Source organism: Arvicanthis niloticus, unplaced genomic scaffold (assembly GCF_011762505.2).
Source record: "Arvicanthis niloticus isolate mArvNil1 unplaced genomic scaffold, mArvNil1.pat.X pat_scaffold_192_arrow_ctg1, whole genome shotgun sequence".
NCBI lineage: Eukaryota > Metazoa > Chordata > Mammalia > Rodentia > Muridae > Arvicanthis > Arvicanthis niloticus.
Window position 1 is genome coordinate 78,390 of NW_023045793.1, and position 27,718 is coordinate 106,107.

General features: G+C 39.6%; 2 pseudogenes; both read left to right on the plus strand.

Annotated features, from left to right (window-relative positions):
- The first annotated feature begins 967 nt into the window (after positions 1 to 967).
- On the plus strand, positions 968 to 22,481 carry LOC117701693 (uncharacterized; annotated as a pseudogene).
- Positions 22,335 to 24,946, plus strand: LOC117701689 (frataxin, mitochondrial pseudogene; annotated as a pseudogene).
- The last annotated feature ends 2,772 nt before the right edge of the window (positions 24,947 to 27,718 follow it).

A 27,718-nucleotide genomic window follows, 5' to 3' on the forward strand; every position in this document is an offset into this window, starting at 1 on the left:
TATATACAAAGGACATTGAAGATGGTATCTTGTTCTATCTCTGAGTAGCAAGTTCTTCTTTTTAAATGGCAATAGAGACTACTTCATTGGAATTCTGGTATATTCTGAAGATGAACTAAGAATCCAGATACGTGGACTGAACCACGACTGGATTCTTCAATTTTCCTTTGGTATCAAGCCACTGTTAGACTAGTTGGACCACAACCTGCAAGCCATTCTAATAATTCTACTTTCTACATATACAGAGATTCATTTTTATCAGTTCTGTTCATCTGGAAAACCTTCACTAATACTGCTGTTGTTTTTTCACCTTACCACTGTGGAAGTTGTGCCAGCTAACAACAGTGCTCCATACTGTTTGTTACATGTTTCCTGCTTTTCTCCCAGGCTTTTCTCATACTTACCAGGTGAGAAGTACCAGCAGTTTTTCTGAACTCAGCATGAAGCCACGGGGGGGGACCCCAAAACCTTGTTTCCTAAAATGTCTTTAATTCTTAATATTCTGAGCACCCTTCCACTTGTAGGACAGATTAATAATTCCACTGCAAGTTGAGTAATGGGCTATGCATGCTATCTACCTTGATTCTAGGAGGAAGAAAAAGTGCCTACTGAGTGCTGTGAGGGGAGCTCAGACAACTTCCGAAATGCAGACCTGATTCAATGCCCAGGAAAGGGAGGACCTGGCAGCTGCGCAGTGCAAGCTGGGATGGTGGGTCCTTTCTGGGCCTGGGTGGGAAGACAGACTTGTAAGGTATTGGAGGTCAGACAAAAGTGCTACTGAAATGCAAATCCCTGAAGATCCGGAAAAGGTCTAGCTGTAGACTGGAAGTTCGGGCCAGAACCACTCAACTGTTTACCTCCTGCAAGCTTAAACCCTATGGGAGATGCTCATGTCACTCAAGAGACACTGGCCAATCAGACCCTCCAGACAGACCTGCCAGTCAAAGAGAAGGAAGGTTCTTCCGGGTGCGAAGAGGCTTGTTCGACTTAGTTACTGAGAGGTTTGCTGTGCTATCCTCTGATACCGGCTGCTGGGTGCTGTGAGGCGCAATCAGGAAAGTTCTGAAGTGGCAACATGGTGAGCACAGGGTCACTGCTAACTGTGGGAAGGATCAAGGGGATAAGCATCGGGAGCTCTTGTGTTGGGTCTTTCCCGAGTGTATATGGGAACCAGCTGCCATAGCTACCACCTGTGAGGTCCCTTGTGGTTGGTCCTAACCACTCCCTGTACCCAGCTGTAGACTCTCAATAATTTCACTGTCGGGGCTGCATCTGTGCTGAACATTTTGTGAGTGGAAGCATACTTGGCTGGATGCCAAACTCAGAGAACCCTTGTTTATACATATTCTGTTGTAGAATTTCACATTAAGGTGTAAGCCCCACTTGGAGTTAATCTTGTGGAAGTTCCATCTAATGTTTTAGCTTGCAATCCAGTATTAAACTCTGGTGTGAAAGAGTAGAATTGAAGATGTAAAGGATTTACTATTGCTTAGGAGATAGTAAGTCACACCGAGTAGAATTTAGCTGAGGAAGGACTGCCTGTAAAATACCCAATGGATAAGTAGTACGCTAACCAGGTCTGTTAGAGATGAGAGTGTTAGGATACACATGTGTTCACCAGGATTGTCCAGAAATATGGCTCCTAATCATAAGAAAGAAAACAACCCTGATACACAACCATCCACTAGGCTCATCACCATTATCAGAGAGCTATAACAAGCTGCTTAATGTGGCATTACAGGATCACAATCAACATTATGGCCTGGTGTGCCACAAAGATTCAGTTTTCTTCTTGAGAAAAGCATGGTTCTGCCTTGTGGGCAGGATGACACTTGGGGATAACCATTTGAAATGGTAAAGAAGCACCACTGTGTTGACTGTTGGCCTGATCAAGCTAGGCTTTCCCTGAGGTCCCATTTATGGAGAGTGACATAGCTCCTTCTGAAACCCAGAAACATACTTGGCAGAGCCAGTTAAAGTCTGGGGCCTAGGCCTTGGGGGGTTTTCCCTAAAGCCCTGAGGTAGAGAGATTAAAACAGAATTCCTTCTCTAAAATCAGGAATATGCTTAGGAGAGCTGGTAATGGTCTGGGGCCAGCACCTTTGGGAGGGGTTGCTTCAGATTTTGAGAACACAACTCTTCCCACCACATGTGGTTGTGGCTATCAGTCCCAAGGCCACTATAGGCTTGGACAGGAATGTTTTTGAAATGTCCCTGTGCAGCACTGTTTGATTAGAATCTTCCTGAATGTATCCTTTCTGCTGATTTTGTAATGTCTTTTATTTCCTACCATATAAGTAGTACAGAAGATGTATAGTGTCAGGGATTGGTGCTTGCCAATGGTATCAGTCTCAACTTGGGCCAGTTTATTGGTTGGCCATTCCCTCAGTCTCTGCTCCATCTCTGTCCCTGCATTTCTTGTAGACAGGACAAATTTTGGATCAAAAGTTTTGTTAGTGGGTTGATGTCCTTATAGTTCCACTGTGGGTCCTGCCTGGCTACAAAAAGTGGCCATTTCAGGTCGATGTACTCATTGCTAGGAGTCTCAGCTAAAGTCACCCCCATAGACTCCTGGGTAGCTTCACCCATCCCAGATCCAAGTCCTAGTGATGGCACCCCCACTTGCCAGTCACTCATTTCCAATCATTCTCTTGGCCCTATGGCCCTCTTTCTTGTCTCTCCCCCCAAATAATTCTGAATCCCCACATTCCCCTTCCCATCCCCTCTCCCACCTAGTCTTCTCTGTCCATCTGCCTCCTATAACTATTTTCTTCCCCCTTCTAAATGAAATTCAAGCTTCCTTCTTGGGCCTTTCTTCTTGGTTAGCTTCTTTGGGTCTGTGGAATATAGTTTGTGAATCCTGTACTTTATGATAATATCCACTCTTAAGTGAGTACATACTATGCATGTTCTTTTGGGTCTCAGTTACCTCATTCAGGACGATATTTTCTAGTTCCATCTTGTTGTCTTCAAAATTTCTTGTTTTTAATAGCTGAGTAGTATTCCATTGTGTAAATGAACCACATTTTTTGTATGTGTTCTTTGGTTGATGGGCATCTGGGTTTCCAGCTTCTGCCTATTATGAATAAAGCTTCTATGAACATAGTGGAGTACATGTCCTTATGAAGTATCTTTTAGCTATGTGGCCAGGAGGTGCATAGGTGGGTTTTCAGGTAGAACTATTACCAGTTTTCTGAGCAACCACCAGATAGATATGCAGAGTCATTATACAGGTTTGTACTCCCAGCAGCAATGGAGAAGTATTCCCCTTCCTCCATATCCCCACCAGTATGTGCTGTCTCTTGAGTTTCTTTTTTATCTTGGCCAATTTGTTGTTTGTGAGATGGAATAATTGTCGTTTTGATGTGCATTTCTTCAATGACTTAGGAAGTTGAACATTTATGTGCTTCTTGGACATTCAAGATTCCTGTGTTGAGAATTCTCTATTTAGGTCTATATCCCATTTTTTAAATTGAGTTATTTGGGTTGTTGGTGTCCAACTTTTTGATTTCTTTATATATTCTGGATATTAGTCCTTTGTCAGATGTAGTGTTGTTGAAGATCTTTTCCCAGTCTGTAGACTGCCCTTATGTCCTATTGACAATGTCCTTTGCCTTACAAAAGATTTTCAATTTCATCAGTTCCCATTTAACAACTGTTGATCTTAGTGCCTGATCTACTGGTGTTCTGTTCAGGAAGTTGTGTCCTGTACCAGTTTATAAATGATATCTTCACTGGTGAAATCAGCCAGTTTAAACCACATTACATTAAAGGGCAGTTTATTGAGAAGCTGCTGTTAGGAAAGTTTACTGGTTCCAAGGACCAAGCTCAGGGAAGTCCCCATAGAAAGGGAGAGAGAAGAGAAAGAATAGAAGCGAGAGGAGGAAGACCAAAATGCCTAGAAAGGGAACAGCCTCTGGGAGGAAGGGCAGCCTAGTCCTTGAGCTGGATAGGGGACAGGCAATGCCAGGTAGGGACTGAGGGATCCTGGGAGAACCTGGATGCCAGGTCTGCTTTGTTATGGAAAATATATACCTCACTCCCTTGTACCAGGGTCTGAAATGAAACACCAAAATATTGTAAGCTATTTCCCAATTTCTCTTCTGTTAGATTTAGTGTATCTGGATTTATGTTGAGGTCTTTGATCCACTTGGAATTGAGTTTTGTGCACAGTGATAAATATAGATCTATTTGCGTTCTTCTACATGCAGATAGATGTACAGTTAGACCAGAAACAATTATTGAAGATGCTTTCTTTTTTCTACTGTATGATTTTGCCTTCTTTGTGAAAAAGTCAAGTTTCCATAGTTGTGTGGGTTTATTTTAGGGTCTTTGATTCAATTTCATCGATAATCTTGTCTGTTTCTATTCCAATACCACACAGTTTTTATTACTGTTGTTCTGTAGTACAGCTTGAAATCAGGGATGATGATACCTACAGAAGTTCTTTTATTATACAGCATTGTTTTAGGTATCCTGTAACTTCTTAGTTACATTTTTTTTTGTTTAGTTTCTGTCTTAATGACCTGTGCATTGGTGAGAGTGAGGTGTTGATGTCTCCCACTATTAATGTGTATGGTTCAATTTGACATTTAAGCTTCAGTAATGTTTCTTTTACAAAAGTGGCTGCCTTTGTCTTTAGAGAATAAATTTTCAAAATTGAGATGGCATTTTGGTGGATTTTTCCTTTGATGTATATGAAATGTCCTTCTCCATCTCTTTTGATAACTTTAGGTTGAAAGTCTATTTAATTAGAAATTAGAATGGCTACTTAAGCTTGTTTCCCCCCCCTCCCCACCCTCCCCCCGGTCTGTTTGCTTGGAAAACATTTTTCCAGCCCTTTACTCAAGGTCATAACTATCTTTGTTGTAGAGGTGTGTTTCTTGCATACAGCAAAGTGGTGGATCCTGTTTTCACATCCATTCTGTTAGCCTGTGTCTTTTTACTATTGAATAGAGTCCATTGATGTTTAAAGATATTAATAAGCAATGAGTTTTAGTTCACTTTTTTTTTTAATGTTGGTGGTTGGCTTTTGTTTTGTTGTTTGTTTATTTTGAGAGAGAGAGAGTGTGAGAGAGAGAGAGAGAGAGAGAACTCTTCTTTTGCATTTGCTGTGCAATTATTAATTTCTTTGGGATTCAGGGATAGTTTAATATCTGAAAATCCATCAATATAATCCACCATATAAAGAAACTTAAAAGAAAAAAATCACATGATCCTTTTATTAGATGCTGAAAAAGCCTTCGACAAAATTCAGTGCCCCTTCATGCTAAAAATGTGAAAGAGATCAGGAATATATGGCACATACATAAACATAATGAAAGCAATTTCCAGCAAGCCAGTAGCCAGCCTCAAGCTAAATGGAGAAAAACTAAAAGCAAATTCACTAAAATCAAGATAAGACAAGGCTGCCCACTTTATCCCTATCTATTTTATTCAATATGGTATTTGAAGTTCTATCCAAGGTAATAATGTTATTTAAATTTGGTTTTGTCATGGAATATTTCTAAGGGGCTTAGAGGAGGAATGACAAACTGCTTTGGAATTTCTGGAATGCAGCACACTTTTTAGCACAGCCATGATGCTTGTACCTTGGTGAGGTGTGACCTGGAGGACCATGTCTACTGAGCACTTCATGCAGTTATAGAGTTTTGCTCTGCTTGTTGCCCTCATATTTTTCTTAATCTAAGAAATGTATGAAAATTCTATGGGGGAATTCAACCCCTCACCATGCAGCATCATTGGCACTTGTAATAGTAAAGGTTGATCTCCTTTAGGCGTCGGTGCTAGAGCAGATTAATTATTCAGTCATCACTCTAGGAAAGATGTTAGAAATGTAGAATTTTCAGCAATAACCACTACCTTTAGAAAGTATTTGGAAAAACCAAATTGTTAGTTAAGCTAGGTTAAGATTTTTTTTACTACTGGCTCTGATATAAAAAACTTCAGGAACAATTTGAACTTGAGAAATGGAGGGAAGGACTTTTTATGGTCTAGGATTAAGAACAATGTCAGCACTGGCTGATGATGTGACTGTCACTGAGGCTGGACTGGTGATAATGGATTTCCTTTTTTTTTTTCCCTGTTCACTCCAGCTTAAAGGTTTTGTTTTTTGTTTTTGTTTTATTAAGTAAACTGTAGCTGTCTTCAGACACCCCATAAGAGGGCATCAGATCTCATTATAGATAGTTGTGAGCCACCATGTGGTTGCTGGGATTTGAACTCAAGACCTCTGGAAGAGCAGTCAGTGTTCTTAACCGCTGAGCCATCTCACCAGCCTGATGATTGATTTCTTATACCCAGTTTTATCCTCAGCTTCCTGATATGATTTAGTAAGAATTGCTGATCATAGATATTCATTCTGACAATTTAAAATAGATATTACCTATTTTTATATACAAGTTTAGGTTTGTGCTTTTAAAATGATTATTGTCAGATTATTTTTAAAGCTAAATAATACAATACTTAATCCTTTCTTTATAAATGCAAATTGCTGCCTGCCATTAAGGGAAATTGGCTGAGTAATCTACTTTGCTTGCTCACTCTTTGTTAATCTATAACAAGTTGCCTGGTTATGAAGGTATGTGGGTTCTTGGGAGTAATTTGTTTTCTTTACTTGTACTTTCCTAATGTTTTTTCTCATAACTTATTGGGGAACATACTCTTTTTTTCGTCATGCACTAGAAGAAAACTAGAACATAATCACATTGTAAATTTATACTGCTTGAAAGGTTTTGCTGGGATAAATAAGCTATGAGAGAAACTGTTGAAAGAGATACTTAAAAAGCGGCCACAGGTCAAGCCAACTATCTAAGCTGCAATGGCTCTGCCTAGCCCAGTCGCCATGTTCTGTGGCCAAAGGCCACGTGTGCACTGCAGCTAGTAACAGCAGGCCAGAAACACAAGCCCTGCCACCCACGAGACGCCAGCGTGGGAGATGGCTCTGCCAATCTCCCAGGTGGTCTCCACAAGGCTGGGTATTGCCCAGACCACCCCACCATCCATGTGGGCCCAGTAAGAAAATGAGACGCTAATGCTAAAACATTAATCAAAGGCTTTATATGTTTGGTAATGATCAATAAGATGCCCATACAATCAGAGGTGTAACCCAATACCCAACCTAGATATATCAACTCCCTTTGACTGCTAGAGACAAGCAAACGTCCATCTCCATGTCCCCCTCTCTCCTTCTCCGGTCTCCTAGCTCCCTCCTCTTCCTTCTCCTCACTCCTCCTCTTCCTCTCCTTACTCCTCCCACCTTAGCTCCCCCTACAAGAAACAATAAAGTTGTTGGAACCTTGCTTTAAAACTGTACATATGTATATATGTAAAGTTTGTATGTGAATGTGTTGGAACTTTGTTCACTCCATCAAATCTGTATGTTTGTATAAGTATAAAGCTTGTGTGTGCATGGTTGTTGGCACTTGCCCTATCCTCCAACTTGTGTATGTATGTATATATGTATATGTGTATGTGTGTATATATGCATATATGGGTAAATGTGTATAGTGCATATGTGTATATGTGAAATGCTTGGAGGTTGCTTGTTGGAACTTTGTTCCATCCATGACATATGTGTGTACATGTGTATATGTGTATATTTGCATATGTGTGCATATTTGCATGTGTGAAATGCTTCGAGCCTGCTTATTGGAACTTTGCTCCATCCATTCAATGTGTAAATGTGTATATGTCTGCCCATCTATCTGTTTGTCTTCCTGTCTCTATATATGTATATTTGCATATATGTATTTATGTTTGATGTTATTAGAATCTTCATTTTGCTTCAATTTCTCCATGTATGCGTGTGTAAGAATTTTTTCTCTTTTCTTTCTCACTGGCCCCTAAGCATTAAAAAGTTCAGAGGTGGTTTTCTTTTCTTTTTTTTTTTTCTTTTTTCTTTTTTTTTCCTAGCCACAACAAGTAGTGCCAAGTTCTATTGCTTCAGGCTTTGTTCCCTCAGAGAAAAATCTGCTGAGTAATTTCTCTAATCACTGGCTGTCATAACCAGCAGCCCCCATTGCTTGCTATCTGGCCAACCCCCTTCAGCTCCTCTTAGTACTGACCACCATCTGTTGCTTATATTGGTTTACTCTCTCATAATTGTCAAAGCTGGTCCATTCTGGAGGAATGGAGGTAGAGTGAGGGTATGATTTGTGTGAGGGGGTGCTGGGAAGAGAAGGGTGCTTATTGAGATGTAAATGAATAAATAAGTAAATTAATAAAAAGAAGAGTGTTTTGGTGGATAGAATAGTCTGAGCTGACATCTGTGGTCTCTTAGGGTCTGCAAGACATCTGTCTGGAGCCTTCTGGCTTTTTGTGTCTCTGTTGAGAAGTCAGGTGCAATTCTGATAGGTCTGCATTTATATGTTTCTTGTCTCTTTTCTTTTGCAGCTTTTAATATTCTGTCTTTGCTCTGTACATTTACTGTTTTGGTTTTATTTGGTAGGAAGATGTTCTTTTCTGGTCCAGTCTCTTTGGTGTTCTGTAACTTTCATGTACATTTATAGCCATCTCTTTGTTTAGGTAAGGAAATTTTCTACTATGATTTTGTTGAAAATATTTTCTGGACCTATGATCTGAGTATTTTCTCCTTCTTCTCTATCTCTTCACTCAGGGTGATACTTTCTAGTTCTGTCCATTTGCCTGCAAAGCTCATGATGTCCTCATTCTTGATAGCTGAATAGTATTCAGTTGTATCAATCAACCATGTTTTCTTTATCCATTTCTCCTTTGTGGGAGACCTGGGTTGTTTCCAACTTTTGACTATCACAGATAAGGCTGCTATGAACACAGTGGAGAACGCGCCTCTGTGGTGTAGTGGAGCGTCTATATTCAATTTTTTGAGGAACCTCCAGATTGATTTCCAGAGTGGTTATACTAGTTTACAATCCCACTAGCAAAAGTCACATAATCATCTCATTAGATGCTGAAAAGGCATTTGACAAAATACAACACCCCTTCATATTAGGAAATCAAGAATTCAAGGCCCATACCTAACATAATAAAAGCATATACAGCAAACCAACAGCTAATAAATATCAAACTAAATGGAAAGGTATTCTTTTCCTCTTTAAAGGCTTCTACAAGTTAATTGTTTTTTCTTGTATTTCTTTAAGGGATTTGTTTATTTTCTCTCTCTTTTTAAGATTTATTTATTTTTATGTATATGAGTACAATGTAGCTGTCTTCAGACACACCAGAAGAGTGCATTGGATCCCATTACAGATGGTTGTGAGCCACCACGGGGTTGCTGGGAATTGAACCCAAGACTTCTGGAAAAGCAGTCAGTGCTTTTAACTGCTGAGCCATCTCACCAGCCCTCTTTGAAGGCTTCTATCATCTTCATATAATGAGATTTAAGGTCATTTTCTTGCTCTGCAGGTGTGTCAGGATATGCAGGGCTTGCTACAGAAGGATAGCTGGGTTTTGATGATACTTTAGTGCCCTGGCTTTTATTGATTGTGTTCCTCTGCTGGCATTTAGCCATTTGGTTGTCTCTGTTGTTGCCTGTCCTGGTAGGCCCTGGTGATAGCAAGCCTCTTGAGACTGCAGGTAGGGCTAATAGTCCCTAATGGTAGCAGGCCTTTGGTTGTCCTGGGTGGCAGCAAACCCCCAGAGAGGTAGGCTGAGCTGTTGCGCAGGGAGTGGAGTGTGCAGATCCCAGAATCAAAGTAATTTAACAGCTGAGTAATAGTTCATTATATAAATGTACCACATTTTCTTTATCTGTTCTTCAGTTGAGAGAAATCTAGCTTGTTTTCAGTTTCTACCTAGAATTATTAAAGGACCTATGAATGTAGTTGAGCAAGTGTCTTTGTGATAGGATGGAATGTATTTTGGGTATATGCCCAAGAGGTATAGCTGGGTCTTGAAGTAGACAAATTCTCAGTTCTAGGGATGTCAGGTGTGCTATTAAGTTGCTAGTAAGAGATTGCTCTAATTTTTTTTAATGTATACACCTAGTGTTGTCAACAGTTAACAGTTGACATAATAACCCTATTATCACTACTTTCTTTGTGTCCCATAAGTTTGAAAATGTTGTATATTCATTTTCATTGAATTCTAGAAAGTCTTTAATATTCTTTTCATTTATTTCTGTCTTCATCTTTAAAATTCTTTTTTTTAATTTCTATCTTCACCCATTCTTTATTCTGTGGAGAGTTGTATAGTTTCCATGAGTTTCTCAGCTTTCTGATGTTTCTGTTGTTTGTGCTTTGTAGGTTTCATCTGTGGTGCTCTGATAGGACACAGGGAGTTATTTCAATTGTCTTGTGTCTTTCAAGACTTGCATTGTATTCAATTATGCCATTCATTTTGGAGAAAGTTCCATATGTTGCTGAGAATAGGGTATACTCTTTTGCGTTTTGGAGGATTGTTCTGGAAATATCAGTTGGGTGGATTTGTTTTTTAAAGTGGAAAATTTCTTTGTTTAGTCTTTGTCTGGAGGACCTGTTCATTGGTGAGAGAGATTGAAGTCTACAACAATCAGTGTGTAAGGATAAATGTATGGCAGAAATATTTTTTTTCAAGGGTGGGAGCTCTTATATTTAGGTCATAGATGTTAAAAATTGAAATATTATTTTGGTAAACCTTTATTTTAAATATATAGAATCCTTACCTATCTCTTTTGATTATTTTTTGTCTATTTAGCTAGATATTAAAATGGCTATACAAGCTTAATTCTTAGGTCCGTTTGCTTGGAATAACTTTTTCCAACCCTGTACCTTGAGGTAAGTATTCTTGATGTTGAACTGTATTTCTTACATGTAATAGAAGGATGGATTCCATTTTAGCATCCATTCCGTTCACCTGTGTCTGTTTATTGGTGAATTAAGGTCATTGATATTGAGAGGTATCAATGAACAGTGATTTTTAATTCTTGATATTTTGTTGCTGTTGGATGTGGTGTTGGTGGTGGTGGTGGTAGTTGTGGTGGTGTTGTTATATGTGTGAGTGGGGTGTGTGTGCGTGCGTGCATGCTTTCTTTCTTTTGGTTTTGCTGGTAATGTGAAATTACTTATTTCATGTGGTTCATGTTTGTAGTTAACCACCTTGGGTTGGAAGTTTTTCTTCTAGCACCTTGGGTAGGGCTGTATTTGTAAACAGATAGTATTTAATTTAACATTATCATGGAATATCTTATTTTTTTCACTCATAGTGATTGAAATATTTTGCCTATAGTAATCTCAGCTAGCATCTGTAGTTTCTTAGAGTGTGCAGCACATGTGTCCAAGCTTTTCTGGCTTTTAGAGTATTGAAAAGACAGGTATAATTCAAATAGGTCTGCAAATATGTTATTTGGTTTATTTTGTTTTCCTGTTTCAGTTTTATATTATTTCTTTGTTCTGAGTGTTTAGTATTTTGATTATTACATGGCAATGGGACTTTCTTTTCTGGACCAATCCATTTAGTATTTTGTATGCTTCTTGTACCTTTATAGGCATCTTATTCTTTCTTTAGGTGAGGAAAATTTCCTTTTATGAACTTATTGAAAGTCTTTTATGCACCTTTGAGCTGATACTCTTCTCTTTTCTCTATTCCTATTATTTGTAGTTTTTGTCCCAGCATTCCTGGATGTTTTGTGCCTGTAAGTTTTAAGATCTAACATTTCTGTTGACTGATGTATCCATTTCTTCTGTTGTGTCTTCAATTACTGAGATTCTTTCATTTCTATTTTGTGGTTGAACCGTGTTTCTGTAGTTCTTTGTTGCAGTTCTAAAATTTTCATTTCCAGGATTCTCTCAGTTTCTGCTTTCTTTATTGCTTCTATTTCCACTCTTAGACCTTAAACAATTTCATGTTTTTCTTTGAATTATTTACTTTTTCTTGTTTTGTTTTTTTTTTTTCTCTCATTGTTTGATTTCATTTTCCTTGATTTCATTACAGGATTTACACATTTCCTCCTTCGGGACCTCTATCATCTTCATATATTGGTTTTAAGGTCTTTTTGTTTTCAGCTCTGTTGGAATATTCAGGGCTTCCTGCATTAGAATAGCTTGGCTCTGTTGGTGGTATATTTCCCTGGCTGTTAGTGATTATGTTCCTATGCTGGTGTGTAGGATCTGTGTTTGAGGTGAATATAAGTCTAGGTGCTGATTTCTGGGGTTTGTCTTGTTATGGTGGGAGTTTTCTTCCTGAGTTTCTTTTCAGTCTCTGGATTTTCAGAGAGTCTGTTGGCTTAGTGTTGCCTTTTTTACCCATCTGCTTACCAGGTGTGTTCAAGGACGAATGTTTGTGGGTGTTGTAACCTGGAGTAAGGGGAGACCATGGAAATATGATCATAGCAATGCAAAAGAGAAGGGAAATGTGAGGCTGCCTCTGGTGTTCTAGTCCAGTGCTAGTAACCACTGTTAAAATTGAATCTGGGGTAACAGATAGTGGGGTAGGTCTTTGGACAGACTTGTTGGTTTTCTGGCAAGTGGGACATATGCTTAGCAAGCCTGTCTGCCCATAACACTTGATTCAGACACAGATGAGGAAGTAAGAGAAGGGCAGGTGTGGATGGTTTGTGATATCTGCAAGTGGCATGAAAAGGAGCAGAGGAAGCTTCCTTTGGTATTCTGTTCTAGGGTTAAGGGCAACTGTGAGAATTGGGTCTGGGATATCAGGTAGTGTGGTAGGTTTTTTGACAGTGTACTGAGTCTCCTAGCAGGCATGGCCTATTGGTTGAGAAAGGGCTGTCTGTCTGTAGTTGAGGACTCAGACACAGATGAGTCTGGAAGAGAAGAACAGATGGGGATGGTCTGTAGTATCTAGAGGGGGTATGGAAGGAGGAGAGGAAGCTGATCACTAGAGCAAACCTTGAGTATTGGGTCTCAAGTAACAGAGAATGTGGAAGGTCTGGAGGCATCCTACCTAATACCATACCCAACATCTTAATACTGAGGCATTAGGTTCCCAGTGTTCATTTATTTACTTCTATATTTATTTAACTTTTTGTTTTTATTAATCTTTGAAAGACTTTTTGTTTATTGGATAAAAAGTACTATCTGGACTGGGCAGGTCACTGAGCAAATATTCTTTTTGGGTTTGACCTGAGCTCATATACTAATACCCAACCCAAGTTGGGAGGCACATAACCACCTGCTACTCCAGATCGAGGGGATTTGATGCCCTATTTTCTGGTGTTTCATGTGTGCTCACATGGAAAAAGTCTCTCTCACACAGACAAACATGCTTAGAAAGATTTGTTTTCAAAAGTGCTTATGAGTTGTAAAGCTGTTTAGGTGTACAATACAAATACACAGGGGTTTTTTTGGATTTTTGTTTGTTTGTTTGTTTTTCGAGACAGGGTTTCTCTGTGTAGCCCTGGCTGTCCTGGAACTCACTCTGTAGACCAGGCTGGCCTCAAACTCAGAAATCCACCTGCTTCTGCCCCTCTGCCCCCCTGCGCCTCTGCCCCCCTGCACCTCTGCCCCCCTGCGCCTCTGCTCCCCTGCGCCTCTGCCCCCCTGCGCCTCTGCCTCTGCCCCTCTGCCTCTGCCTCTGCGCCTCTGCCTCTGCCTCTGCCTCTGCCTCTGCCTCTGCCTCTGCCTCTGCCTCTGCCTCTGCCTCTGCCTCTGCCTCTGCCTCTGCCTCTGCCTCTGCCTCTGCCTCTGCCTCTGCCTCTGCCTCTGCCTCTGCCTCTGCCTCTGCCTCTGCCTCTGCCTCTGCCTCTGCCTCTGCCTCTGCCTCTGCCTCTGCCTCTGCCTCTGCCTCTGCCTCTGCCTCTGCCTCTGCCTCTGCCTCTGCCTCTGCCTCTGCCTCTGCCTCTGCCTCTGCCTCTGCCTCTGCCTCTGCCTCTGCCTCTGCCTCTGCCTCTGCCTCTGCCTCTGCCTCTGCCTCTGCCTCTGCCTCTGCCTCTGCCTCTGCCTCTGCCTCTGCCTCTGCCTCTGCCTCTGCCTCTGCCTCTGCCTCTGCCTCTGCCTCTGCCTCTGCCTCTGCCTCTGCCTCTGCCTCTGCCTCTGCCTCTGCCTCTGCCTCTGCCTCTGCCTCTGCCTCTGCCTCTGCCTCTGCCTCTGCCTCTGCCTCTGCCTCTGCCTCTGCCTCTGCCTCTGCCTCTGCCTCTGCCTCTGCCTCTGCCTCTGCCTCTGCCTCTGCCTCTGCCTCTGCCTCTGCCTCTGCCTCTGCCTCTGCCTCTGCCTCTGCCTCTGCCTCTGCCTCTGCCTCTGCCTCTGCCTCTGCCTCTGCCTCTGCCTCTGCCTCTGCCTCTGCCTCTGCCTCTGCCTCTGCCTCTGCCTCTGCCTCTGCCTCTGCCTCTGCCTCTGCCTCTGCCTCTGCCTCTGCCTCTGCCTCTGCCTCTGCCTCTGCCTCTGCCTCTGCCTCTGCCTCTGCCTCTGCCTCTGCCTCTGCCTCTGCCTCTGCCTCTGCCTCTGCCTCTGCCTCTGCCTCTGCCTCTGCCTCTGCCTCTGCCTCTGCCTCTGCCTCTGCCTCTGCCTCTGCCTCTGCCTCTGCCTCTGCCTCTGCCTCTGCCTCTGCCTCTGCCTCTGCCTCTGCCTCTGCCTCTGCCTCTGCCTCTGCCTCTGCCTCTGCCTCTGCCTCTGCCTCTGCCTCTGCCTCTGCCTCTGCCTCTGCCTCTGCCTCTGCCTCTGCCTCTGCCTCTGCCTCTGCCTCTGCCTCTGCCTCTGCCTCTGCCTCTGCCTCTGCCTCTGCCTCTGCCTCTGCCTCTGCCTCTGCCTCTGCCTCTGCCTCTGCCTCTGCCTCTGCCTCTGCCTCTGCCTCTGCCTCTGCCTCTGCCTCTGCCTCTGCCTCTGCCTCTGCCTCTGCCTCTGCCTCTGCCTCTGCCTCTGCCTCTGCCTCTGCCTCTGCCTCTGCCTCTGCCTCTGCCTCTGCCTCTGCCTCTGCCTCTGCCTCTGCCGGGACTAAAGGTGTGCACCACCACTGCCCAGCCACAGTTTCTTTAAAACTTTGCTGCATTTGGTTTGCACAGACTTATATCTAATCATTAGTCATTTGAAATAAAATTGTTTCTAAGTGTCCCTAGTAGACAACATCCTGTTCTTTATCGTAAGAGAATGAAATAATTTTACTAGTCCAAATCATTGACTCTGATGTTTAATCATTTGTATGCTTTATGCAAATCGCCCCAACTGCAATAGCCCTCTACCCACAATCCATTTTTTATTACTAGCAAAGGAGTAAACCAGAATGCATGGCGTAAGTGCTGGCCAGTGATTTCTTTGATTTTGGTTTTCATTATAATACTGCAAGTCTTGTTTTAACAAGTGTGTTCTATTTATAAATCTGTCTTTGTATCTTGAACCATATATGTTGTGTGATTTTATTAATTATATTCTTATTATATTGCTATTTCTCTGAAAAATGGTAGACCTTCACCTATTTTTATCTTCTGAAAATTTACTATATGATGTTATGAGTTCCTTGAGATTTTGTTTGTTTGGGGATTTTTCTGTGGAGAAATATCTTAAGTTTTCTCTTTTTTTGATCCTAAAGAATTTCCTGTCCTCATTTTTCAGCAAATCTGTGTTTTCCAGTTGTAGCAATCATCAATGTTTGCCTTTTTGCTACTTTAAGTGATTGATGTGGTTAACACATTGGTTCTGGGTTTTTAAAACATTTACTATATTATTGTCTCTGTGCTAGTTAGCTTCAATTCTCAATATTTCAGAGATTACAGTCATCTGAGGGAGCCTTAGTTGAGGGAGTGACCCATCAAAATGGCTGGTTGTTATGTCTGAGAGATTGTGTTGATTGATGATTGATGTGGGAAATCTCTTTCACTGAGGATAGCAATATCCCTAAGTAAGTGAAAATAGACTCCATGAAAAATTTCTAGATATTTTGGGACAAAATGTTTCTTACTATGCTCATACCCTGAGAAATTGAGTAAGACAGAATTAAAAAATAATGGACTGATTTCTTAAAAGCAATATTAAATCTGTTTAATGGTTATTATTAGTGACTCATTCAGGATTACAGTGAAAAAAAAGCAACAAGGGCAGAAACAAATACAATATCTGTGATTTGTTGAGAAAAACAGCACTAGGTAGTTTCAGTTGACAGTTTGAAATTGTATAAAAAGTATCCTAAGAGTACACTCCCTCCTGCTAAGCTTTAAATTAGTAGAATAAGTAAGCAAAGTAAATCCTAGTCCCAGATAGGAACTTCATATAAAACCTACTACAACTGGGGTCTTAGCATGGTATATTCCAACCCAATTTGGAAGCTGAATTTTCCAAGATCATCCATGTTGTACTGGTTCTGGAAACAAGAAAGATGCAAAATTCAGAGTCCTGTATTGTTTCTCTGTGGTTTTTGTTCAGCATTGTTCCAGCTATCTGTGTTTGTCAGAGTCAGAACCCCAGTTTTTGTTGGTTTGTTTAAAAACTGAGTTCCTTGCATGAAGGTCTGAATATGAAGCCTGAGTTGCATTTTGGAAACACAATATGTAGAGATGCCTAAGCTATGAGGAATCTGCCATAGAGAGTTGGATATAGGAAATGGATTTACTCAAACTGATAGAAGTATGAGAGGTTGCAGGAATAGGGCCATCTAAAACCTTTGAAACTGAAGCCCCATGTGTCTGAGACAGAGCTACAGGATTTGGTGTTTGGGCTCCTGGGTTTCTTTCCTCCATCCAATCTTCCCTCACTATGAACATATTCCTCTCTATTGAAATGAATGGGAAAGGATATTTTATGCCATTGTATGCTGGAAAGATATAACTTGTTTTCTGATTTTACAAGATGTGGCAGTGAAGAGATTACTGTGAGTGCCAGAAGAGACTTTGGATATTTGAACAGCATTCAGGCTGTTCCAGACTATTAGGCTCATTGAAGTTAAACTGAATGCATTTTCATCTTGGATGACCATGACCCTATAGTGGCCAGAGGCAGAATGTAGTAGATGGAATCAAGAAGCTCCTATGTAGGATGATGTCTTTGAACTCTTGTCTCTCTTTTGTGTCTTTGTTTAGGGACCTCATGGAAAATTTCTAGGAGCCTGTTTACGTTTTTTTATTGGGAGTGAAATTTAGGTATTTGTATATTCAACCCATTTCCTGTTTGTGTGTGTGTGTCTACTGTGTTGTTATTGACTGATCAGTCAGCTTCCTTCTCATGCTGTCATATCTTCATGACATGACAGACTCTATTGCTAAATCACATAAGATACAGTAGAAGCAATTGCTATGCAGTACTAAGTTATTTTGTTATCTTGATGTTTTTACATTTTTAGTTTTGTTGTTTTTGAAGATAAAGTTTTTCTGAGTAGCCATGCTTGATCTCTAAGTAGGTTTTACAGATGAAAAGGCTAGCTTAGAGATCTCTCCTGACTCTGTTTCCAGAATGCTGGGATTAGATATGAGTGCCAAGTCCTGCATGGCCTTCATGGAACAGTGTGACATGGTTTCCATCCCTGTAGCAGAGCCAGCAGAACTTGGGACTCCAAGAGTTTGACAGTTGCTATTCCTAAGGTGTGTTTGTAGTAGTGTGTGTGTGTGTGTGTGTGTGTGTGTGTGTCCAGGAGTTGAGAGTGTGTCTATGTTCCTCACCAAAAATGTTAATTATTGTGACTTTCAGGACAGCCCTTAAGGCTAGGGGAAAGAGCTCTGAAAACATGAGTTCAAAAATATAACTATGTAAAATAAAAGGATGCAATATGAATTTTATAAGAACTTCACAGATGTAGAAGAGCAAAGGCAGCTTCACTATGAACCAGCTTGTCAGAAAGTAAGAAAAAAGATAAAGAGATGTAGGGAGTGGTAATTTCAGGGAGGGATCATATCCAACTAAACTTATTTTCTGTACTTACAAAGATTGGCAGATCTCTGAATTCATTTGCAGTGCTAAGAAAAAGAAAAGAAAAAAGAATGTACTTGCTGTCTTTTTGTAAGAATCAGGGGGCTATGGTTAAGGGATGCTGATTCATTGAATAATCAAAGAGGAAGCTGGGGTGGACAATTGAATTGAGATACAAATAAAAAACAAGGTGTTAGTTTGCAAAAGCTGAGCTGTCTGGTAATCTTCAGAAAGCTGTCTCCAGCTGAACATGGGCTGTCAGTTTGCATCCATGTTTTGGCTTCATTTATTTTCCTTTCCATTGCTTTCCTTTCCTTTCCTTTCCTTTCCTTTCCTTTCCTTTCCTTTCCTTTCCTTTTCTTTTCTTTTCTTTCTTCTGCTGCTCCCAAACACCCTTTCCCCAGAATCACTCTCCAAACCTAGGCTTGTCCTTAGCCTGTTGGCCAACATGCCTAGCTTTTTTTTTTCTTCTTTATATTACTGGTTCAAGAGCCCTGTATTGTATGATTTTGAACTTGTCAAGGTTGTGTTGCTGTGCTGACCTTCACCTACATTGTGGATTTTGAAATTTGACAGAAAGCATATTCTGTTTGTAGGCTGCCATATAATCATGTCCTTAATACTGCCTAGGCCTTCTGAGTTACTGGACTGTATTGTGTTCCATTCCTCCAATCCATTGTTTGTTAAGAAATATTTTAATGAGTAAGAGTATATTGCCTGTATTCATGAATATGCACTTCATGCGTGCCTGATTGGCCCTCAAAATAGTCACAGAAGATGGCCACAGAACCCCTGAAGTTGGGATAATAGATAGTTGTGAGCACATGTGTAAGTATTGGCAGTTGAGCTCAATTATTAGCAAACCAATAAGACCTCCTCTCTGCTGAGCCATCTCTGCTACTCTAAGATGCTTATTTAGGATCAACAGTACATTGGTGATATTTTCATCTGTGCACTTATAGCTATTAAAACATGCATTTCCTTTTATTAAGATGTTATTAGTGACAAGTTTAAAATGGGCCACTTGAAGTTTCTGGAAGATGAATACCAAACTGGAACAAATGTATAATTCTTTGTAGGAACATCAGTAAAAACCTCTAACTTTTTTCTATCTTTTTAATTCATTTGACTGATTTGGCAGAGGAATTAGGGTCTTACTATATTCCTCTGGCTGTCCTGGAATTCATTGCATCAACCAGGCTGGTATCCAGTTCAATGAGATAACACCTGCCTCTGCCTCTGGAATTCTGGGATCAAAGGCATGAGCCAATACACCCAATATGTCCATCATTTTTCCTAGTTAGTAATTGTTCATACCATTTCTCTGATGTATGTTCAGTACTGTTTACTTCTCTCTCTCTCTCTCTCTCTCTCTCTCTCTCTCTCTCTCTCTGTGCGTGTATATCTGTCTGTCTGTTTATCTATATCGGTCTGTCTGTCTCTGTTTATTGGCATTTCTCTTTCAAGGCTATATGCTATTCAAATGGCACAGAAATGAACCTTATTATTCAATTTCCTTCTGAAATAGTTTTGTGATTACATTAGTACTTTTGTGTTGAAAAATCAGTGGGAAAGGATCAGAATTATACAGATATATTGACAGTGAGGCAAACATTGAAAGTGATATTGGCATCATGATTTGTATTGTACACCTCTATGGGATATTTTAGAATGCAGTAACTTACGATGATGTGCATGTGAACTTCACTCTTGAAGAATGGACTTTACTGGATCCTTCACAGAAGAATCTCTACAGAGATGTGATGCTGGAGACCTACAGGAATCTCACTGCTATAGGTAAGACACTGAATTTCCTTTTACTTTTCAAAATAAAGGGACAATTATTTCTTTGTTATGGATGCTGTTCTGTGATTTTAATTGAGAATAAGGAAGAATAAGGTAAATGAATCAGGTAGTTTCTAAGATTCATTGGAGATACTAACTTAAATTTTGCCTAACTTCCAATAATCTGTTATAAATTTTCCGTTATTATATTTTAGGCTACAATTGGGAAGATGACAATATTGAAAAAACATTTTCAAAGTTTTAGAAGACTTGAGAGGTAATTTTCATGTGCAAGTTGGTTTGAATATGCCTCTGAAGAAATTTTAATGTTCCCTTGAAGTATTAAAGAAAAATGACAGTGTAAAAAAAGCACTGCTTTAAGTGTATCAATAAAACCATGTACCTCAATCTCAGGTATCTGATTTATGTTTGTAATGCATTGCTTCAAGAAAGAAGAGAAGGATACAATCAATGCCTTAATTGATACCAGCATTTGTATCATTAATTCATGCTGTAGAAATGGTAATCTGTTTAATCTCATACCACTTCGATACTGCAAAATGTATACACATTGGATAGTTGATAAGTATAAGTGAAAAACCTTCTAATACGAAAATAGTCCATGGTAAAGCTGGTGATGTTCATATACTTGTAGTAACGCTGCTAACTTTAAGTAAAAAGAGGATAGTTAATGAGAGGCAAGAATGTTGTTTTGGAGAAATCTTAATCCCTATACCTCATATCTGTGAGGAAGACAATGTCAACCTTTGTAAAATGCAATGTGGTACCCTTTCATTTGTTAATTCTTTTAATAGAATAGGTATATCATATGTAACAATTAATATAAGCCTTGTGAGCATAGGGATATTGAAAGAAGCAATGTACTCTTTTCTCTCTTAGTACAATTGGAAGATATGTAGTAGTCCCTACATTGAGTAAAGTCCTTAATGTCATACAAGTTTACATTTATTTGGTTTTCCAATTTTATAAGGTTCCTCCACAAACTTGCACTGCAGAAAATCCCTACAATACCAGGAATGCATACATTCTTCTGTTTGTCCTGATTCACATTGTAAATGCAGTATACAAATGTATTGTATTCCACACTGAAGAAAAATTTATGAATGTACTCAGGGTGGTAAAGCTCTGACGTTTTATAATTCTCTTTAGTGGGTGAATATTTTCATCTAGATAAAGGATGCAATAAATGTGAGCAACGTAATAAATGCAAAACAACCCATAACATATGAGAATAGCGTGAATGTAAACAAAGTGATTTCTCTTTACCATTAAAACAAATTATAAAATTAATTCATAGAGATAGAAAGACCCATCAGTGTAATGAATGCGATAAACCTTTTTCATGTGCCAATTGTCTTTGCAGGCATGAAAGAAGTCATAGTGGAGAGAAACCCTATGCATGTAATCAATGTGGTAAAGCCTTTTCATGTCATCATAGTCTCCAAATACATAAAAGAAGCCATAATGGAGAGAAACTCTATGAATGTAACCATTGTAATAAAGGCTTTCCATATCCCAGTGCTCTCCGAATACATAAAAGGACACACAGTGGAGAGAGACCCTATGAATGTAACCAATGTGGTAAAGCCTTTGCATGTCATAGTTCTCTTCAAAGGCATGAAAGAATACATACTGGTGAGAAACCTTATGAATGTAGCCAATGTGGTAAAGCCTTTACACGACATAATAGTCTCCGAATACATAAAAGAACTCATAGTGGAGAAAAACCATATGGATGTAATCAATGTGGTAAAGACTTTGTAAGTCAGAGTCGTCTTCTGGAACATAAAAGAACACATACTGGAGAGAAACCCTATGAATGTAAGCAATGTGGTAAAGCCTTTGCATGTTCCAAGAGTCTCCAAATACATCAAAGAGTACACACTGGAGAGAAACCCTATGAATGTAACCAGTGTGGTAAAGCCTTTGCATATCACAGTGTTCTCCAAACACATAAAAGAACACACACTGGAGAGAAACCCTATGAATGTAACCAGTGTGGTAAAGCCTTTGCATATCACAGTGCTCTCCAAACACATAAAAGAACACACACTGGAGAGAAACCCTATGAATGTAACCAATGTGGTAAAGCTTTTACATATCTCAGTGGTCTCCAAATACATAAAAGAACACACACTGGAGAGAAACCCTATGAATGTAAGCAATGTAGTAAAGCCTTTGCATGTAGCAGTCATTTTCAAAGGCATAAAAGAATTCATACGGGAGAGAAACCCTATTATTGTAACCAGTGTGGTAAAGCCTTTCCATATTACAGTGGTCTCCGAATACATAAAAGAACACACACTGGAGAGAAACCCTCTAAATGTAATTAATGTAGTAAAGCCTTTGCACATCATAATAGTCTCAAATACATAAAAGAACACATACTAGAGAGAAACCCTATGAATGCAACCAATGTGGTAAAACCTTTGCAAGTTACTGTGGTCTCTAAATACATAAAAGAAAACACACAAAGGAGACAAACTGTATGAATGTAATCAATGCAATAAAGCCTTTGTATAACAGAATTACCTCCTCCTATATAAAAGAACACATACTAGAAAGAAACCCTATGAATGTTATCAAAGTGGTAAAGCTGTTCTAAGTCAGAGTCATCTAGAACATAAAAGAATACATACCAGAGAGAAACCCTATGAGTGTAACTAGTGTGGTAAAATCTTTGCATGTCATTATCATCTTTGGAGGCATGAACGAATTCATACTAGAGAGAAACCGTGTGAATGTATTTAATATGGTAAGCTTTTGCACAATTATATAGTCATCATCATGAAAGAATTCAAACTGGAGAGAAATTCTGTGACTAACCAATGTGCTTTTGTGATATGGTCCACTGAGATTCAACACTACTCAAGCACCAGATCAATGTAAATGACAAGAACTTATTTCAGTCAAGGTACTACTAACTGTTCAGGGCATAGATCAAACTCAGGAGCTGAACTGTCACAAACACTCCTATACCTGAGCCAGAATTTAAAAAAAAAAAAAAAAAAAAAAAAAAACAAACTTTTTAGCTTGAAAATCAAAAACAACTGTGCCAAGTTATATATACATTTGTCATCAATCAGGATTTAGGAATAGGGGCTGTCCTTATGTAGCTAATCTATGTCAACTGATGCAGAATATAGGTTTTACAGTCTAACTAATATCCATTAGTTGTTTTGTATTTAGGAACAGTCATTATGTTTTAAGGAACAAAAGATGAATAACATAAGCTGTGGTTAGGAAGAGTCATGTTTTGGGGAACAAAAAAAAAATGGAAGCTGGAAAAAATAAAAAAAATGGAAGTCTCCATCTCCCCTAGAGCCTGGAGAGAGAAACTTAGCTTTAACCTATGATGAAATGGAGGCTGATAACAAAAAGGCAATACTTAGGACAAGTTTCTTTTGTTTCCTCCTAACGTTCACATATTATAGTCATTTTCAGTGACATAAAAGGATGTGTATTGGAGAAAACCCTACAAATGTAATCAATGTCATAAACCTTCTTCACCACGTAGTTACCTACTAATACATAAAAGAACACACACTGAGAGAAACTCTATGAATGTAACCAATGTGGTAAAGCCTTTTTATAACAGTCATCTCTTTTTTTATTTAATATTTTATTTACATTTCAGATGCCATCCCCTTTCCCCATTTCCCCTCCCTAGAGAACCCCTATCCCATTCCTCCTTTTCCTTTTTGCTTTTATACAATTTTTTTAAGTGTTAGGCAAAGCCTTTATATGTTTGGTAATGCACAATCAGAAGTGTAACCCAATACCCAACCTAGATATATAAACTGTCTTTGACTGGTGGAGACACGTGGACATCTGCCTCCATGTCCCCCCTCTCTTTCTCTCTTTTCTCTCTCTCATCACCTTGCTTCTCCTCTCCTTCATGTTCTCCTCCCCTTACTCCATCTCTTCCTCTCGGTACTCCTTCCCCCTTACCTCCTCCTACATATCACCCTTCCTGTTAACATAACACTTTTCTCTCAAAATACAATTAGAGCATAATTTCCTATTTGTACCAGTGAGGTACAAGATAGTCCTAATACCCAGTCCATCATTTTGTTGACTAACCAGAACCTCTGTCATCTCTCCTAACTAAAACACTTAGTTTTGAACCTGGCTTTTTTCTTGGCTTAGAATAAATGTCAGCTGAAAACTGTCCACTCAGATCTTTTATCTCAAAGTAAATAGCCAGGATTGGCTATGAGACTATAGGTTTTCACCCCATCAGAAATCTAGAATGGCTGAGTTAACTGAAATTATGGGAAGCACAAAGCATAGCTTCTAAAACTTAGCCAATTTATAGAGACCTCTGAACACCTGAACAGCCCCTATACTACAGAACGTTGGAGCATCAAATCTTCAGCCTTCTGGCCCAGAATCATCTGACAGACCTTAGTGATGCAGTGTTATTAAGGGCTGATTACTCTGTCTAGGCAGATATAATCAGTCGACTATTCTGTAAGTGTGTCCTTTTCTGAACAGTAATTTGTCAACACAGCCATCTCTTAATCCATAAAACAGTACACACAGAGCTACCACCCAGCAGAAGCAGCATGTGAGTGCTGCCGGCTTTTTGCCATGATTTATCCTGGGTCCACCTGGCTTAAGCAGAAGGGAGCTGATCGAGGCTGTGGTCACAGCCAATGCAGCCTGCCCCATTCACAAAGTCCACTTGAACTTCCATTACCTGAGTCAGATACTGAACAACAAAAAGCAGAGGGTCTGCATGGTGTATGTGAGAAACTCAAGAATGTTGGACAACAGAAGCATTCTAGAAGAGATAGCTCATCAAAGACTCACAGAAGAGATGCTAAATGTCCTGACAGTTCTTTGAAGACCTTGCAGACAAGCCCTATACCCTGGAGGACTATGATGTCTCTTTTGAGGGTGGCATGGTCACCATTAAGCTGAACAGGAATCTAGGGAACTACATAACCAACAAGCAGAGCCCAAAGAAGCAAATCTGGCTATCTTCTTCCTCCAGTGGCTCCAAGCACTATGACTGCACTGGGAAGAACTGGGTGTATTCCCATGATAGTGTGTCTCTGAATGAGCTGCTGGCCAGGGAGGTGACTGAAGCATTAAGAACCAAATTGGACTTGTCTTCATTGGCCTAGTCTGGAAAAAACACTTGACTGCCTGCCACATTCAAAGACATGAAAAAGTATCAGGTGAAGACCCAGCCTCCTGTAGCTGATTGGTTTTCCATCCTGCTTCTGAGGACAGTCACACTGAGTGTGACAGCCTGTGAAAAAAGTGTGTTACCTTGCCCTCTGCCCAAAAATACACACAGAAGAGAAACCCTAAGACTGTTACCAGTGTGTTAAAGACTTTGCATTTCTTAGTGTTCTCCAAATACATAAAATCAAAAGAAAACAAAAAGCATACTGGTTAGAAACCCTACAGATGTAGTCAATGTGATAAAGCCTTTTCACAACACATGTATCTATGAATACATAAAAACAAGTACTGAAGATGTGTGCCTACAGACAAGCACTGTGGGATAGCCTTTGCATGTAGCAGTAGACATTGAAATTATGAGAAAAAAGCCATACTGCAGAGAAACATCATGAATGTAGTCACTGTGGTAAAGGTTTGCACTTCATGGTAACTTTATACAGGAATAAAACCTTTAGTGTATAATCAGTCTGTTAAAGACTGTGTATATCACACTAGGCTTTGAAGACCTGAAAGAACTTATATTAAATGGAATCTATAAATATAAAGGATTTGGTAAGATCTTCAGTTGACACTTTCACTTTTACAAGATTATGTCTATATTCAAGCACTATGACGTACTTCCTTATTTTGTTTGGACTTGTAAGCTCATATAGAAAAAAAAAAAGCCCTTTAAATTTAGTGAATAAGGTAACCCTTTTATCTTTCACAATTCAATTACATGAAAATTTTCATCTAGGTGTAAAGTTTTATGTATGTGTTATTAGTGCCTTATCTTTGTTGTAAAATAAAACATCAAAAGCAACTTAATAAAGCAATTTAATTTGGCTTATATTTCCAGAAGGATATGGGATCAGGGTGACAATGGCAATGTAACAAGTGTCACATGGCAGCTAAAGCAGGAAGTTCTGAGCTCATCAACAAGCTGAAGTATGAGGCAAAGAGTGGGAACTAGAAATTATGTGTGGATGTAAACTCACAAATCCATTCCCAGTGATATATTTCCCTCAGCAGTGCAGTATTTCTTAAATTTCTCTAAAGGAAACCACTACTTGAGAAGGACTCATTTTTCTGACTTGAAGCCTACATGCTTGCTGTCTCTTACATGAACCAATACATGATGTAGAAAAACTCTAGGTAAGCTTTCAGGCGCCTTAACACCTGAGTTAATAGAATGAATCCTTATAAAAGAAAACCATCATGTGATCTGTGTGTGTGTGTGTGTGTGTGTGTGTGTGTGTGTGTGTGTGTGTGTGTACACGCATGTACACACATTAATGCTGGTTCCCATGAATATTAAACTTTGGTCATCTTGTAGGAGAAATTAAAGGAAGTTGTTAAAAAACCTAACCTTGGTCCTAGGGATGAAATTATCTTAACTGCTCAGCCATGTCTCTAGCCTTGTAAATATTATAAAGACTTTATATGTCTTCATGATGTCAGGACATAGGAAAGAACTCATACAAGAGAAAAACCCTATTTTAAACAATTTGATACAGGCTTTAAACATTATATTTGTCTTCACTTTCAAGGAAAAAAATGTGTTTTATCACTTTTCATCATAGCCTTGAAAGAAGTAAATCATTTACCATGTTGATTCAAGTGTAATGGAAGACTTATCCAATTCTTGTCCAGTTCTGCATGGCCATGGAAGGGATAGCTTTTCATGGTTCCCACCCATCGAGCAGAGCTAGCAGGGTGTTGGCCTCCACAAGTGTTGACAGTTGCTGTGTACCTAGGGCTTGTAATGATGTACATAATTTATTTCATGTTTCATCTTTTATAAATATAATGTTCTTCCTGCCAAAATTATTGACTCCGTGATAATTAGAAACAACATGAGTCTAGGAGTGAAGGGTGTGTATATGTTCCTCAGCAAAAATGCCACATGCCATGACATTCAGGGTAGCCCTTAAGGATATGTGAAAGCACTCTGAAAACATGAGTTCAAAAATATATAATTTAATAACTATGGAAAATATACAGAGATGCAGTGTGAATTGTATGAGGGGCTTCATAGACCTGAAATAACAAAGGCAGCTGCAATAATACGAGAGCTTTCAGAAAGATAGAAAAGTAGGGAGATTCTTGAGTTTAAGGTCAGCCTGGGACAGATCGATTTTAGGCACAGGTGTGGTGGGGAATGGTAATTTCAGGAAGGGATCCCACACAGCTTGTTAATTGTTTTTTGCTTACAAAGTTAGGCAGATCTCTGGATTCATTCGCTATGTTAAAAAATGTACTTGCTGTCATTTCTATGAATCAGAGGGTTAAGGTCATAAAATAGTGATTTGTGGGATAATCAAAAGGGAATCTGGAGTGAATGATTGAGTTTATATGCAAATAAAAGACTGATTTGGTTTACAAGAACTGAGTTGTCTGGTGATCTTTACAAAGCTCTCTCAAGCAGAACATATGCTGTCTGCTTCTACCCTTGGTTGACTTTCATTTTGAAGCCCTGTCTCCTAAGGGAATTACCTAGAAATGCTATGTAACAGCAATGAGGTTTATTTAAGGAAAAATAATTCTGGTGTGTGTGTGTGTGTGTGTGTGTGTGTGTGTGTGTGTGTGTGTGTTGATGTTATTATGAGTTTTTTACTGCCATGGCATATATCTGAAGACTGGAAGAGAGGTTTTGTGGGGTCTATTTCGACATTCTATATGATGATCAGTATTAGGTTGCCAGCTTTGCACACCATAGACAGTTCCCAGTGAGCCATCTCATTGATGCTCAAATAAGATTAGTTGAATCATTACTTCAGTAAAATATTGTCTTTTCAGCATGTAAACATTGTCATCTAAGAATGGAGAAAACAAGACAATTTGAATAAAAAACCTATTTGCAAATGAAAATGGTATATTGCTATCTTTTGGGGGGAATGTATTTATTGTGAAGGATAAGTACTTGTTTGTAACAATTGCTCAGAACCACAAATGAATGCCTGAGAATTGTCTCAGTGGCCAAAGTTGGTTGTTTC